Source organism: Lonchura striata, chromosome 1, assembly GCF_050655825.1.
Source record: "Lonchura striata isolate lonStrDom1 chromosome 1, ASM5065582v1, whole genome shotgun sequence".
In the NCBI taxonomy this organism is placed as follows: domain Eukaryota; kingdom Metazoa; phylum Chordata; class Aves; order Passeriformes; family Estrildidae; genus Lonchura; species Lonchura striata.
The window spans coordinates 111,311,256-111,326,411 of NC_140703.1; the positions used below are offsets into that span (position 1 = coordinate 111,311,256).

Sequence of the window (15,156 nt, forward strand, 5' to 3'; positions counted from 1 at the left end):
GCGCCGCCATCTTGCCCACGGGGCCCCGCCAGACGCGGCTGCGCCGCCGCCGCCGCCGGGAGCGCGAGGAGCCGCCGCCGCCGCCGCTTCCCTCCGCGCTGCCTCCCCCGCACCGCCGAGCCCTGAGCGCCGAGCTCCCGCCGCCCGGCCCGGCCCGGCCCCGCCACCCCCGCCCGACCGAGCCCCGGGCGCGCGTCCGCCCACCCCCCCGCGTGCGCCCGGTGCCCGGACGGGGCGGAGCGGAGCGCGCAGGCCCCGGCCCAGCCCCAGCCCGAGCCCAGGCAGGGCCGCCGCCGCCGCCGCCGCCGGGCAGCAGCTGGTGACGCAGGAAAAACGCCCCAGAGAGAGAGGAGCGCTCAGGGCCGGCACCCGGAGCGCGGGCAGCGGCTTCGGATTTGCCCTCTCGCTTCCCGCCGCAGCGCAGCCGAGTGGGAACCGGGGGAAGCGGAGCCGCCCCCTCAGAGCCGCGGCCTGGCATGAGACCGTGCCCCGCCGGCCGCCGGGCATGAGGCAGCGCCCAGGGGAGCTCCGGGCCGCCGCAGCAGCCGCCGCGGGACGAGGGGAAGCGGTGCGGGGGTGAGTGCGGAGCGGTGCCCGGGCGGGGCCGGGCAGCTGTTTGTGCTCCCCGGGGATGGGGCTCCGCGGGCCGGGGCGCGGCTGGGGGCGAGGACGGAGCTCCCCGGGACCCGCGGGGCGTGAGGCAGCGGCAGCGCCTCCCTCGGAGCCCCGGCGTGTCGGCCCCGCACCGCCGTGTTTTGGAGGGTGAGGGAAAATGGCTGACGGCTCCTCATCCCCGGCTGCCGGCGGGCGGGAGCGCCCGGCGCCCTCGGGGGCTCTGGCCGCCTCTCCGCGGCCCCTCTGGCCGGACCCCCCGGTGAGGAGGGCCCGGGGCGTCCCCGCAGCGCTGCACCGGCATCGCCTGCCCTGGTTCTCGCTTCCCTTCGCCCCGAACGCCATTACTGAGGTGGAGTGACTGGGGCCGCGTAGGCCCGGGCGACGCCTGGAAATCAGGCCCTGCCGAGGCGCTTTCCCGACGGTCTCAATGAAACCCGCCAGCGGCAGCTCGTTCACGCCCGCTGTAAACACTGTTAACACGTAGGCCACTCCTCTGGCCTCTGCTTCCAGCGCCCCGGCTTCCATGTACGAAAAGCGTTCGTGGCTTTTTCATCTGTTTCCTACAGTTCACCGCGCCGCTTCTCCTCAGAGTTGTGTCTTAGGGCTCGTCTGTAGCGATTTATTTTAGGCAGGACAGTCCTCTTCCCTTGCCCTACGTGAACGGCAGAGGTAGTTGCGTGTAGTTTGGCTGCAGATACTCGCTGTTATTGTCCTCGAGAAAACGGGATTTCACCAGTTGGATGGATTGTTGGGGGTTTTGTGTGTTAGTTACCGCTGCGATAACGTGTGCCGTCCCACTTTGTGCAGCTTTGCTTGTATACAGTGGGAATAGCTTTTGAAAATTACTTATTTTGATCTTGAGTGATGATTTTTTTTTTCTTGTAGAGGTATCCAGAAATGTTGGGGTAGTTTTTAAGATGTCATATTTAATTTTCAGCTTGCTCCCTGAGAAGTCCAGTTAGGTATTTTGAAGATTTGCAGTAGCGCGCAGCTGTACAGGAAAAAAAAGAACCTTTCAGAAAAGAGTTGTTCTAATTAAATGTTCAAAGGACTCCCAGGCTCGCTGCAGACATATTGCGTCTGTCTCAGCTGTTTTCACGTTATCTGTACACCTCGGTTTATATTCGTAGTTTGGCAGATGTGTTCATATCACCGGACGTTTGTATCAGCCCAAAGACCCTCTGAAGTCGCAGGCTCAAAGCCAGCACCAGGCCTGCTTTTGCTGACCTACTTGCAGAACTGGGGCCTGTATTTTTTTAAAAAGTTGTTGAACTGGGATACTGTTATAATGCATTCTTCAGTATACTTGTGGCAACACTTGCTATGACAGATCACGTAACATGCGTTTTTCAGCAGCTTCTCAGAGGCCTGACAAATAGGTGGTAAAATTTATACATTTAGGAAGGGGCTATTGATAGGTGTTTGGGGGATTGACCTGTATTGATTGTGGAATAGAAACAGTATCCCTAGTAAGAGTTAGGGGTGACTGAAAGCTGTAGACAGCTAACTTTATTATTCATATTGTACTTGGGAATTTTTTTTTTCATATTTTACTTGAGAAATTGTCAGGCCTCCCAGCCAAAAATGTTGCTGATAAAATTGCATGTTTATTTGAGCAAAACCCAAGTCATACATGAGGGAGTTGGTTTGTTTGGGCTTTTTTTTGTTTTGTTTTGTTTTCTAAAACAATGCTTTTGATTCTTGGAGTTGAAGTAATGTTTATTCTTTGAATCAACAAACTACAGCAGCTGATACCAGGAATTTCAGGGAGGCATATAGAATACGTGTATTGATTATTCTGTTGCAATACACCAGATGACAGTGATGCTTAATGATAACGGTATACAAAACCCAAAAGCATAATGATAAAGCTGCAGTGGAAGAGACTCAAATTATCAGCATGTTTGTGGGGAGGGGGTTAGCCAGAAATAAATGTAAGATTGTATCATAGTAACTTTTCTCTCTCCAGGGGGTCTTGTGCTTTTGTGTAGTTTGTCTTCAGGGTGTTTGTTTTTAGAAGCTTCTGTCTTAATCTGCCTGGCTGTTGCTTCATGCCTTGCAGAATTGGCCTTTGTGGCAGTTTGTCTGCCCATGGAATTGACAGGAAGACTGCATCTGGAGGTGGTAATCAATAAAGACAGTGGTAGCAAAACTGTTTTCCATCTCTGTGGAACACTGTCACCCTTACATAAACATTTTATTTCCCGCATTGTGGTGCCTTTATGCTCAGACCAGTGCAACTACTCTGTGTTCTAAAGGCACACTTTTAGGTTTATGCATTTTATTAATATGCTGAAATTCATAGATGAGAGACTCAAAATAAACTAAAATAGTGATTAATGTCTATTTTGCAGAATTAAATAGACTTCTGAGAAAATAAAGGTACCTGTAATACCTTTGTTCCAAGACATCTTATATTTGAAATTAAAATTAGTTTAGGACCTTCCAGTATGAATACAGCCTTGGGTAAGAGTGGATAGGAATTAATTTATTTATTAGTTTGAACAATTTATTTTTAAATGGCTTTGAAGTTCTGTTTGTGTCAGGTGTGTATTTAAAATATATTAAATTCCATGGAAAGTACTTCTGCCCTTTCTGCTCTGGTTTAGACAAGTTCATAACTTATTTCAGATATTTGAATGGAAACTACTTTTGTGTTAGGCAGTACTCTGAGTTTAGAGATATATCTGTGTATGTGTATATAAATATGTTATATATATGTATATAACGTATTTATATATATAAATATGTTATACACACATATGTGTGTATGTATTTACTCACTTTTTTTAAAAAAATACTGTTTTATCTGTTCTAAGAGATCAAAAATAGGTATGTTTTGAAAAGATCTGGATGAAGATAGCCTCATTTGTGAAGTAAATGAATCAAAGGTGTCCCTTCCTGTATTTAACTTAAAGTAGGATTTTATTTTTTTTTAAAGACAATCCAAACCCTGCAAAACTCTTGAAACTATAGTACTTTAATTCTTTCTCTTGTAAGCACAAGAGCCTTGCTTATCCAGCATTCGCAGAGACCGGTGTGAAGATATAAGAAACTTTGCTGGATTTTGTGTTAATTTGAAAACTTGCAAATGTGAAGGCTTTTGTGTGCTGTAGGCAGTTAATTGCTGGGTGTGAGCATTAATAGTAATCTGTATGTGGATTCTCTTGTGCAGGTATCCTAAGTTTTTCTTAGTGGATGTGTCTTCAACCTCTGTGTAGCTTAAATAAACAAAACCCAGTTTTATTGTCCATATCATCTCTGTTTAAAAATCAGAATTCTAAGTTTAAAGCTGTACTTCAGGGTATGTTTTGGGAACACAGCTTGGTAGTGTCTGTCTTTCTTTGTAGTCCTTGTCTTTTGCAAAGCTGGCAGCATTGTGTGCCACTCCTGTAGGTTTGTCTCATATCACACGTGTTATCTGTGATCTGTAAATACACAACATTACCTTTATTTTTAACATAACTGTGCGTTGTTCTGATATTCCAGAGCAGAGTCCAAGAAAGTCTTCTATTAGCACATACTTGCATGCAATGAGACTTGAGTTTTTCTATCTGGGTAGTTTGAGCTACTTCAGCTTCTGTGTTAGAAAAACACAGTGACTTTTTTCCATGTATTAAATCTAGTTTTTTGTTCTCTTACTAATGTAGGAACATCTGAAAGTTCTCACACTCTTACTATGAGGGTCATAATTCATTATGAGTTCCCTTTTTAGAACAATTACGCTGTATTGGCTGGTTGTCTTTTGTTTAAGGCTAGAACATGACTTGAGAATATGGTTAACAGAGGTTTCCTATGCACTTGGGGATCTAGATATTTGGTTTAGAGTCTTCAGTAGATAGACTGGGCAGAAAACTTCTGTCATTACTTTGCACCCTCAAGATGAAAACTGCTGCCTTTCGGATATATTACAGTGCACACCTGGGCCCGTTGGTGTTGAGCATGTTCTGTAGATCTGGGTTAGTAAAATAATTTAAAATGGGGTGTTGGTAACATTACAGGAGAGCTGTTAATAACTGTCCTTACTGTAGAGGATAGGAGGAAAGTAAATAAGGTCTTAAAGTAGCCAATTGTGGTTTAGTATTAAATCTTTTTGCTTCTCTTTTGGTTTTTGGTGGTTGTTTTTTTTTTTTTTTTTTCTTGAGGGAGCTTGACAGCACAACCAGTTTCTTCAGCATTTTCTGTTGTGAATTTTCTAGTATTTGTTTTATAAGAAACAATTAGTTATTCATTTTATGTAAGAGTTGAATTCAGTTTGCTTCTTAGGAAGGCTTTTTGGTTGTGAGTTGCTGACATGTTTTCAAATAAAAATTATAATGCTTGAAATGAAAACCACTGGGATATAGGTATGTTCCCAAGCTTGCTTTTTAGAAGAACATTGTTGATATATGATTTTCTTAAAGGTTTAGTTACTCCTACTATGAGAATGGTTACTTCCTTTTGGTTGGCTTTGTGTCAGTACAGCTCTGAAAGAGGTTCATGTGATGTAGATTTAAGATATAGGTGTATTTTGAACGCTGGTATTATCAACTCTTTTTCATGAAGTCAGATTGAAGATGCTTTGGAAGTAATGGGTAACTATCAGGAATGTTACTGTGGGAAGCTTTTATTTGTAGCATCCTTGATCTGCTTACAAAAACCACTGTGTAACCCTGTTTAGTGACTTAGTTTTCCTTACACATGTAACTGCTAAAAGAAAAATGTGATTTTCTTGCATTTAGATCTTTGCATGGACATTTCAGCAAATCCTGCTGTTTGGTAGTTAGCATTTAGCTGTGGATTTACTCAGAAGAGGGGAATTCCACATTGCATCATTCCTTAGAGATGTGCTTTTTTTTCCAAATTCCGTTTTTCAGCTAGGATTCAAGGCTGTGTGGAAGGCAAGACATCCTTGTTGCATGAGTTTCCTCATATCCTCTCTATTACAAATTGCAAAAGACTTCTTTTTTTAACAGAAGTGTTTAAATTACTGCTTCAAAGTAATGAAAAGTGTATGTGGAGGGAATTTCAGGGCTGTCTTTTCATTAAGCTTTCATGTAAAATACTCAAAACTCAAGTAATAGAAAATTGTCCCTAGAAGAGCCTTTAAGACAAGTAACACATTTTTTTAACAGTCAAATGGCACATGGAATGGCAGAAAAATGCACGTTCCAAATTCCATAGGGTTCAGTCCTTAAGTAATTTAACTGTTGCTTAACTTTTTCTCAGCTTCAGCAGGACTGAGTGTGGGAAGAGGAGAAGGTTTGATTTGTCTTAGCTGTAGCAACGTGAAATGGTGAAAGAAGGGAAAAAGGATTGTTTTGCACTGTGTTCAGTAAGAAAAATCAGTAGTGATGTGTGTCAGCTATGATCTCTGTTACCAGAGAGGCTTTTTTGGTTGGTGGAGGGTGTCCTTGCTGCCACTGTGGGACAGTGGGGACAGGCCTGTGTTGGCTGTGGGTGGAACTTCAGTTTTCTTGTCCAGAAATAAATTTGACAGTGGAGTGAAGAAAAGTCTCATTTTAAATATAAGATAGGAATGAACATTGCAGTCAAAACATAGTGGCATCTTGATAAATGAGCCTTGAGTTGTGTGTAGTCTTTCTGTTGTTTTAGCAATAAAGTACTTCAGTGTATTTTTTACTGTATATCAACAGGAAAGTTAAATTTGAAAGTTAAATTTGAAAGTTAAATGAGAAAGATGTTTAACTTAATTGATACGTAAATATGTTGATGTAATGCCGAAATGTTGATAAACCAAAACAGTAAACTATAGTTTAAACTATATTTTAGACTTTGTGAATTTCTGATTTAGAAATAGAATACTAATTGTATTTTAATGTGTTTTTAATGTGTTTTCCTGAATCCTTTAGCTGTGAGGATTTCCTTTTTTTTAATCTTAAAGTGTGACATAAATCCTCTGGAGGGTGAAGATTTGAGTCAAGTGGCTGGTTCTACAGTTTCAGGTTCCAGTTTTGCACAGCTCTCCATGTGTGTTGACCTGTCTTTCAGAGACAGTGTTTTATTAAGCACAGTGGGACCTTAAAATCCCAGGTGCTTTTCCTTGAATACTTTTACTGGTGTGTGTGTATACAGACACACGTGTGCAGACACTCATACAATGGGACTTTTTCTAGGATTATGTACTGACTTTTTTTCTTAGGTGAGGTGGTAATGTCAGATTTCTAAAGTGCTTTACACTTCTCTTGCTGTGCCACCATGTCTTTGTGATAGTTTTGGTAATTAGGCAGGAACACAGCCTGAAAATTCTTACAGTCTGTGTTCTTGTAGCAGTTCAGCCAGGTTGCTGTGGTTGAGGTTGACAGTTTGTCACATATCTAGTGAGGATGCAGCTGAAAACATGAATTCCCTTTGTGCTGTTTGGGAAGCTTTTTTTTTTTTTTTTTTTTTCCCCTTTCGTTCCATGTATAGGATTGGAAAAATAGGGTTGTTTTTTTGAATGGATGCAGCACCAGTTGGTTGAGTGATGTTCAGTGAGGTGATCAGTGAGTTCAGTGCTAGTGAAACTTTGCTGTAAGCTAATGTGTAATGAAAAAGCCCCAATCAGTCCCAGACTCTGGTTAGCAGGTGTATGGCTGGAATTTTCCACTTATCTGCACGATTCTGAGATTTTTGACTAGATGAAGGAGGGTTTGGTAATTCATGCTGTCATGAATGTTCCTTTTATTTTCTATCACTTTCCTGATAATGGTATGAATATTTAAGACCAGTAGAACTCAGGATATGTTGCCTGGAGGCAGCTGGAGGAGGATAGTGGTTAGTTTAGTTTCATTGTTGGCAGGTGAGAGCCAATATAAGAGTGTAATTTGGAGGTTCCACTGCACTGTGTTGGTTGATCCTTAGATGGTACTTCAGAAGATCATCTTTTTCTGAAGATGTAGTTGTACTGATACTCAGTGCACTGTTTACAAATACCACCCCGAAGGCTGAGGTGTTGTGCAGGTTATGGACTCATGTAGGCCAGCAGGGAGTAACTCAACAGTTGAGAGCAGAGGATCAAACTCTCTCCTGCTTTGTGCTCTCAAGTGTGTGCTTACACTGCTACACCTGAAATACACTTTGAGGATTTGGCAGTGTTGATGAGTCACTGCAGTTCTTTGTGGGTGAGAAAATACAATAAATAAGAAGTAGTTCACACTTAAAATGAAGACTAACCCTGTAGTTCTACTTTCAGTTAGTCTAACAGCAAAAATTTGCTTTAAATGTGAGTTTATCATTGTATGTCACTTAAGTTCTAAATTGCAGTTATCCACTAGAATTCTTTATTCCATATATTTGACATAATCTGTTTCTCTAATGTGTTTCATCAGTTGAAGTTCTTGTCTTAGAACTTCCTTCCAGAAATGAAGTGGGGGGGAGAAGCCTGAACAACCATGTTGACATTTAAACAGTTCAGTTGCAATGATTTTTCCTGTGAAAGGAATTGTGAAGAAGTTCCTTTGGGGATACATTTCTGTAGGTGTAAAAAAACTTTGCTTCTTACATAGCCTGCTGAAGTGTTTGTTTTCTCTTAAGCTATTTTCATTATTTTTGTGATGAATTTCTCTTAATAAGAAAATATTGTTAAAATCTTTGTAGTTTGCTCCTACTTGCCAATTTGGTCAGGTGTTAGTAATCTGCTTTTAAGGAGAGTTGTCTTGTCTCCACTGAATAGCTGATGTTCTGTTTCCCCAGAATTGGTGCTAGGGGTATACTTTGGAGACACTTTCTAGCTGTGAATAAGGAAGTGTCTGCATTACAGACAACAGCTTGTCACAGAGTGCACATAATTAGCTGAGTTTTTTCTTTGCCTTGCTGCATTTGTGAGTATGAGGTTGATGTTTGAGGTGCCTTGTTCTTGCACAGATTCTTGATAAATGGAAGTGAAAAGTTTGTTTTCTTCATATTATACTTCATCAGGACATGGGGTTTGTATTTCAGAGTGGATTTCTCAGCAGAACTAAAAGCTTATTTTTTAAAATATATGCATTATTCATTTTTTAGTCAAATTGTCAGATGGCTTAATGAAGTTACTTTTAAACTGTGTGTGGTGAAAAACAAATGATGCAAAGAACCTTGGGGAAAAAATTATGAATCATGGTCTATATAAGCATTTTGTAATCATTTAAGAACCATTTAGGGGGATAGTAAATGGATCCTGTGTTCCAACCTGGCCTTGGACACTTCCAACAATGTGACATCCACAACACTGGGCAACCTGTTGGAGTGCTTCACCACCTTCACAGTAAAGATTTTGCTCCTTGCCCCTCGTCTGAACCTACCCTCTTCCAGCCTAAAGCCATTCCCCCTTGTCCTGTCTCTACATGCCCTTGTCAGAAAGTCCCTCTGCAGCTTTTTTTGAAGCCCCCTTTATGTATTGGAAAGTGCTTTAATGTCTTCCCAGAGCTTTGTCTTCTCCAGGCTGAGCAGCCCCAGCTCTCTCAGCCTGTTTTTGTGGCAGAGTTGCTCTGGTCCTTTTCCTGATCTCCTCTGGATCTGCTCCAGCAGGTCCATATCTTCCTTGTGCTGGGGACCCCAGGGCTGCACACAGCACTGAGGGTGGGATGTCACCAGAGCAGAGTAGGGAACAGAATCCCCTCCTTTGTCCTGCTGCCCACCCAGCTTTGAATGCAGCCCAGGACGCGTTTGGCTTTCTGGGCTGTGAGTGCACATAGTCTGGGTTATGTTGTGCTTCCTGTCCCCCAGCACTCCCAAGTCCTTCTCCTCAAAGCTGCTCTCGTTCCGTCCTTTACCTGGCCTGTGCTTGTGTTTGGGATTGCTCTGACCCACATGTAGGAGCTTGCACTTGGTCTTGAGCTTCGGGTTCCTGTTAGTTTATATAAACATGGAAAATGGGGGAATAGGAGAATGAAGCATGTCATTAAACTGGTGTTTCCCTCCCCTCCACACCCCTTACTTAGGAGCTTTTCCTCCCATTGGATCCTTGACTCATTCAGTGAGATGGAATTGGACTGTCATTCAGTATTTTATCTGTAGAATTCTTTCTGTAAGTGCAAGTGTGACATCAGTCTAAATACTGAGTAGAATTACTTCTCTGTTAATAAGCTTGATAGCTGCTTTAGTTTTTTTCATTCTTATCCTGTTTGTTACCCAAACATTAATCTAAAAGTTGTGTTGTCTTTATGCTATTGATGAAGAACTGAGACACAGAGGCTGTGAACTACAAACCTACCTCTTGTCATAGCTTTTCAGTGGATTTTTGTTAGATATTCAGGTGTTACACAGTTTTGTTGGCTTAAGTTTCTGTTGTGTCTCCTCACTCTTTCTCAGCTTTCTCTTTCTCTCAATAGCAAGAAGAAGGAGAGGAGGGCAAAAAGGTGAATCTGAAAAAGGCTGTTATGTTCTCCAACAATGTTTTTGAACAAGACACAGAATTAACTTTGGGGAGTTCTATATAGCTGCCTTATAGACCAGATATTTTCCTTTTATTTCTGAAGTTCTGTTTCTTTCCTTGTTAAGCATCACTAAACTTCTGTGACAAATAAGATACAGACAATTTTTCTTCCTGGTGCCTCAGTTGATTACTGTTTACCCAGGGGACATAGTTCAATGGAAATGAAATTACAGTCGAAACCAGATTACTCTGAAAATTCCAATTAGGTAGGAGAAAAATGACAAATTCAGCCTTTGACAAATACAGAAAGCATGTTGTATCTGTCTCATGCAAAATGAAAACCTGTGAAAAAGTCCTAAGATGTTGACTGTCACAGTGGATGTAGCTGTTGTACTCAGCTACTCGTGCTCTGTCATCTCTAATTCCATTTTGGTTTTTACTTGAGTTTCCAGGTAATGTTTGAATTGTAGAGTTTTGCTTACAGTTTCCTAGCTCTGTTTTTCTTTTTTTTTTTTTTTTATTGTCATCAGAAGTAAAATTTTTGCCACCTTCTGTGTTTTACAACTTCTTTGTTACCTGCTTTGGCTTCATCATTAAGTTGTCTGCTTGTAGTGAAATTATTCAAAGTATTACTGCCAAATAATTTTCCTGACTCATTGCAATCTGCTGAGTATTTCACTGGCTTTATCATAATTTCCAGGACAGTTTGTTGCCTTCACCTTCTCAGACTTCTTGTACTTGGCATTATTTGCCGTGGCTACTTAATATTTCTTTTATGACTGAACTTGCGCTGTTGGTGGACTGACATTCTTGGCACTTACCACCTGCTAAACATCTTTATCTGTGTGCATTTTCCTTTGATATCAATTATGCTTGGGAAGAATTTTGCTCTTTATGACTTTTCTGTGTTGTAAAGGCTCATTTGTGCTATAAGGTATAATGTATAACATGAACCTTGATTATGTATATAACTTTTTATATATAATTGCATATATTATAATTATATATAATATATATAATATTATATGTGTAAATATATATATTAGTTAAATAAGTGCTAATTCTCATTGTCTGTATTCTGTTTCCTTCCCTTTCCCTTCTCTTCTAGGGTGTAATTTCATGAGAGATTTGCAGTGATGCTTGAAAGAGTTGGTTCTATTCATGGTTATGTGTTCTTCCTGTTTCTCCCACATTGTTAACGTTCATATGGCGTTTGATGTGGCTGAAAACTAAAATGATTTTATTCCTATCCTCCAGTTACCTTTCAGCTAGCTTGGCTTCGTGATCTGGCTGGTGATGTGGTGGTGATGCAAGGACTAATCCACAGTGGTGAAAAGGTGGTTAGGATGGAAGCCAGCAGGATTGCCCTCCTTCCCTTCTTGTCACAGTGGAGACTTCTCTGATTTCAAATGGACTGAGAGGATTTACACTGGGCAAAGGCTTGTCCACATGCAGAAATACAATGAGACTTATTTTCTAAAATTTACCAGGATATAATACTTGTACTGGGGGATGAGATTGCTGTTGCACTCTGAGATTCCAACAGTAGAAGTGAATAAACACACATGCTGTGGTAGCAAAACCACCTTAAGCTGTGTCACTCACTGTGGTGCTGGTTTAAGCACTGTCCCTGAGAAGAACAGGTCCAATGTTCCTCTTGTCTCTCCTGGCTTAGCTCAGAAGTGGGATCTTTGTAGGCTGTTTTGTGACTGCAGGGAGGGCTCATCAGCAAAGGGGTTTATGGGATTGGCAGTTTAGGGGGTTATTTCAGTGCAGGGAGAACAGCAGCAGTGTGCGTTGTGGATTTTTTTATTTTGTGTGTGGTGGGTTGTGGTTTTTTTGAATGACTTTCTGGTTTTCAGATATCTACAACAGAATTCTTAAATCAATCCTCAGATATTAGAATGTGATAATAGTTGATTTTTTTCTCCTGCATTTCTCAGTAAAGATGGTTAAGACATGCTTTTCAAAAGGCTTTATGGATATAGGAATACTGTGTTTCTGGGACTGTGGAGGGGATTGAACATAGCGGAAATAATTCTCTTATTTCCAACCCTGCTTTGTTCTTAGTGTACTTTCTAGGGGCTTCTTGTTCCTTTCCAGCCTCCTCTGCTATGTATCTTTTTGCATTTATATCAAACTACAGTCTTTTGTGTTGGCAGAAGGAACGTGAAGACAGAAGACAAAACTGCTGTTCTGTTGCCACTTCTTACTTCCCTATGGAGAGGCCAAGATTTTTGAAGGGAGTTGTTACACAAGTTCTCTGGAGCGGGTAGATAGTTTTCAGGGATTTCTGGAGCATTCGGTCTGCCTAGGAAGATGGGCTTATATGAGTTTGGTTGGAATGGAGCACGTTTAAGGCAGACAGTATTAAAAGACATGAGCTATCATCTTGTAACACCTCTAGGGAGCTTGTGCAAGCTTGATTTTTCAGGCTAAGTATCTTCTGACTGGAATGGTTGTAAGGCAGCAGAAAATGTCAAAATGTTTACTTGCAGTTATCTGGCATGGAGCAGTATAAAAACCGCCAGGCTGAGTAGGCAGTTGGTACGTTGAAATTAGTTGAAAGTTTGGCTAAGTTGGTTAAATAGTTGTGAAGAAGCTTATTGAAACATGAATTTTAATGCTGGTGTCACTTTCTTGTGTATTAGGGATATTTGAATTACACTTGACAATGATGATGGTAGAGTTTGGGTACTTGTGCTTAGTTTGTGCTGATTAAACATTACATGAAAAGCAGAGTTTAAAAAAAAAAGTGAAATTAAAGCTAGTACAGGAACAGGAAGGCTTAGATATTGGAATTTAAAGCATTTAAGAATATATAGGCATTTCACAAAGTTGTTGTTTTTGTCATGATTCAAGAACGTAATCTGCTTCTGGCTTGATACCTGTGTTAGGTGCTGTATCACACTTTAATTATTTACAATTAGCCAAGCAGTAAGTTGTGTTGGTTTTATACATTGTGTGAAAATTTCCATAATGTGTTGATAATGTCACAGAATATTGGATGTAAAGACGACTACTAAGTAATTGATTTTCTTTAGTACAGTGTTTAACATAGTTTAGAGAAGCCATTAAGTTCCATAGGCAACATGAAGAGAGCCAGAAGGGCTGAGCCTGATTTTTGCAGACCAGTTTTAAACTCCACTTTTCTACCAGAATCTTTACAGTCCAAGTGCAGTGCTGGCATTAGGTGCTGCACAGCACGGTGACCCATCAGGAGTTGTGCATAAGCAGAGTTTAAGAAACAGTGCACAAGTAACATGTAAAAATAGTGTTGTAGCAATATGCCTAATTTTCTGGCTGAATGACTTCGGCCAACATTTCAAATATTTATAGTCCTGAGTTTTGCAAAGCCTTAAGTGCAGTATATGTACTATAAATAAGGCCATGTTTTAAAGCTGCAAGTGGGACAAATCTAGAAGATGCCATTATCCTTCCCTTCAGATGCTTGAGAAAGCATGAAATTAGCAAAAGTCATTCAGCACTTACCATTTGCCTCGTAAAATGCATTAATTTAATCAGAAATTACAGAATTTGAAATGTGTTTATGTATCTCAGGAAGAAACCAAGCCTAGGGACAGCACTGAACATGAGTGAGGATTTGGATCTTGGTATGGTTTGGCACTGCCCTCCAAGCATGGAATTTTGAAGAGTTATTTTGTTTTTTACTCTGTTCCTTAGGAAGAATTTGAATTGTCAACAGTATTAAATGGCTCTAATACCTCAAAGGGAGTGTTTTGATTTAAGCTTTTCTAATTAACTTTTTTACATTTTTGTCTGCAGTTAGTATTATCTGTAAGACAGTTGGACTAGATGATCATTGGAGGTCCCATACAGATGAACAAAAGAATTCTATTCTTAAGTATTTTTGTGATAGAAGGAGGAAGTAGATACCTCATGATTTTAGCTTCATCAGTCCTGCCTACAAAATTGTGCTTTAAAAAGAAATCTGAGCTTTCTTTGTAAGCCCTGCAGCAAAAGAAGACTACAACATCCAAGGAAGTTTCAGAAGTTTCTTCTATTTATCCTCTGCTAGAGCTAGGATACAAAAGTTCTTAACAATTATGAAGGGTTTGTGCCCCACTCATAAAAAGAAGTGATATTCTGTGGATGTCTTTTGGAATTTACAGGACCCATATTCTTCTATAGTTAACAGTAGGACCTGGTTTAGAGAGACATTATGGAATCTAATGCAACCTAAAATAACAGCAAAACCTTCCTGCATAAATTGCAGAGCTGAAGTACTATCAGTGGTTTCACCACTACCCTCACAATATTTGATACAAACCCCAATGTTTTAGCAAGTTCCAAGCACTTGATGATGAAAGGAGAAAGGACCCTTGAGCACTGCCAGAGTTGGGCATCCACAATCTCCATGGGCAGCGTGTCCCATTGTCTCACCATCCTCAAATTGAAAAAATTCTTCCTCATACTTAACCTAAATTTCCCCCCTTTCAGTTTGTGCCCATTACTCCTTTTCTTGTCACTGCCATTCCTGATGAAGAGTTGCTCTCTAGTTTCCCTGTAGACTCTCTTCAGATATTGGAAAGTTGCTGTGCAGTCTCCACTCAGCCTTCTCTTCTCCAGGCTGACCAGCCCCACTTTCTCAGCCTGTCTTTGTTAGGGAGGTGCTCCACTGCTCTTACCAGCTTTGTGGCCTCCTCTGGATTTGCTCCAACAGTTCCATGTCCTTATGCTGGGGACACCAGGACTGTACACAGCACTCCCAGGTGGGGTATCACCAGAGCAGAGTAGAGGAGGAGAATCAAAACATGTTAGAGATTACCTGTATTTCTGTTGTTTCTGTATTGTAACACACTTGTCTGATTAAATTTACAGAAAAAAAAATAGAGTTAAAAAAATGAACCTTTACTGTGTGAAACCAGAATTATCAACATGATTTTAACAAACAGGAGCACATTCCTAGCCAAACCCTTCACCTAGCAATTCACAATTTCATACTGCTAATATATTACCAATTACATAGATAAAACTGTAAAATTACTAATAAATATTGCACATGGTACCCAAATGAACGGGGTGACAAACAGTCAGAACACATCACAGAGTATTGTGAGTTATCTGGTAAGCTTGGCACAATAAAATGTGCACTAGAAGAGCCAAGTATCAGGTCATTTACCTAGAAAAGAGCACCTACAGAAAACTTTATATATATGGGTGAAAATGACAAAAAGCACAGTTAT

General features: G+C 41.0%; 1 protein-coding gene across 3 annotated transcripts in view; it reads left to right on the forward strand.

The window, feature by feature from the left end:
• Window positions 1–437: 437 nt before the first annotated feature.
• Window positions 438–15,156, forward strand: part of USP9X (ubiquitin specific peptidase 9 X-linked) — a 95,756-nt gene continuing 81,037 nt past the window's right edge. For all 3 annotated transcript variants that reach the window (XM_021546153.4, XM_021546155.4, XM_085560208.1), the window contains exon 1: window positions 438–576. The gene's annotated coding sequence lies outside the window, so the exon portion shown is untranslated. The remainder of the gene's footprint in view (window positions 577–15,156) is intronic.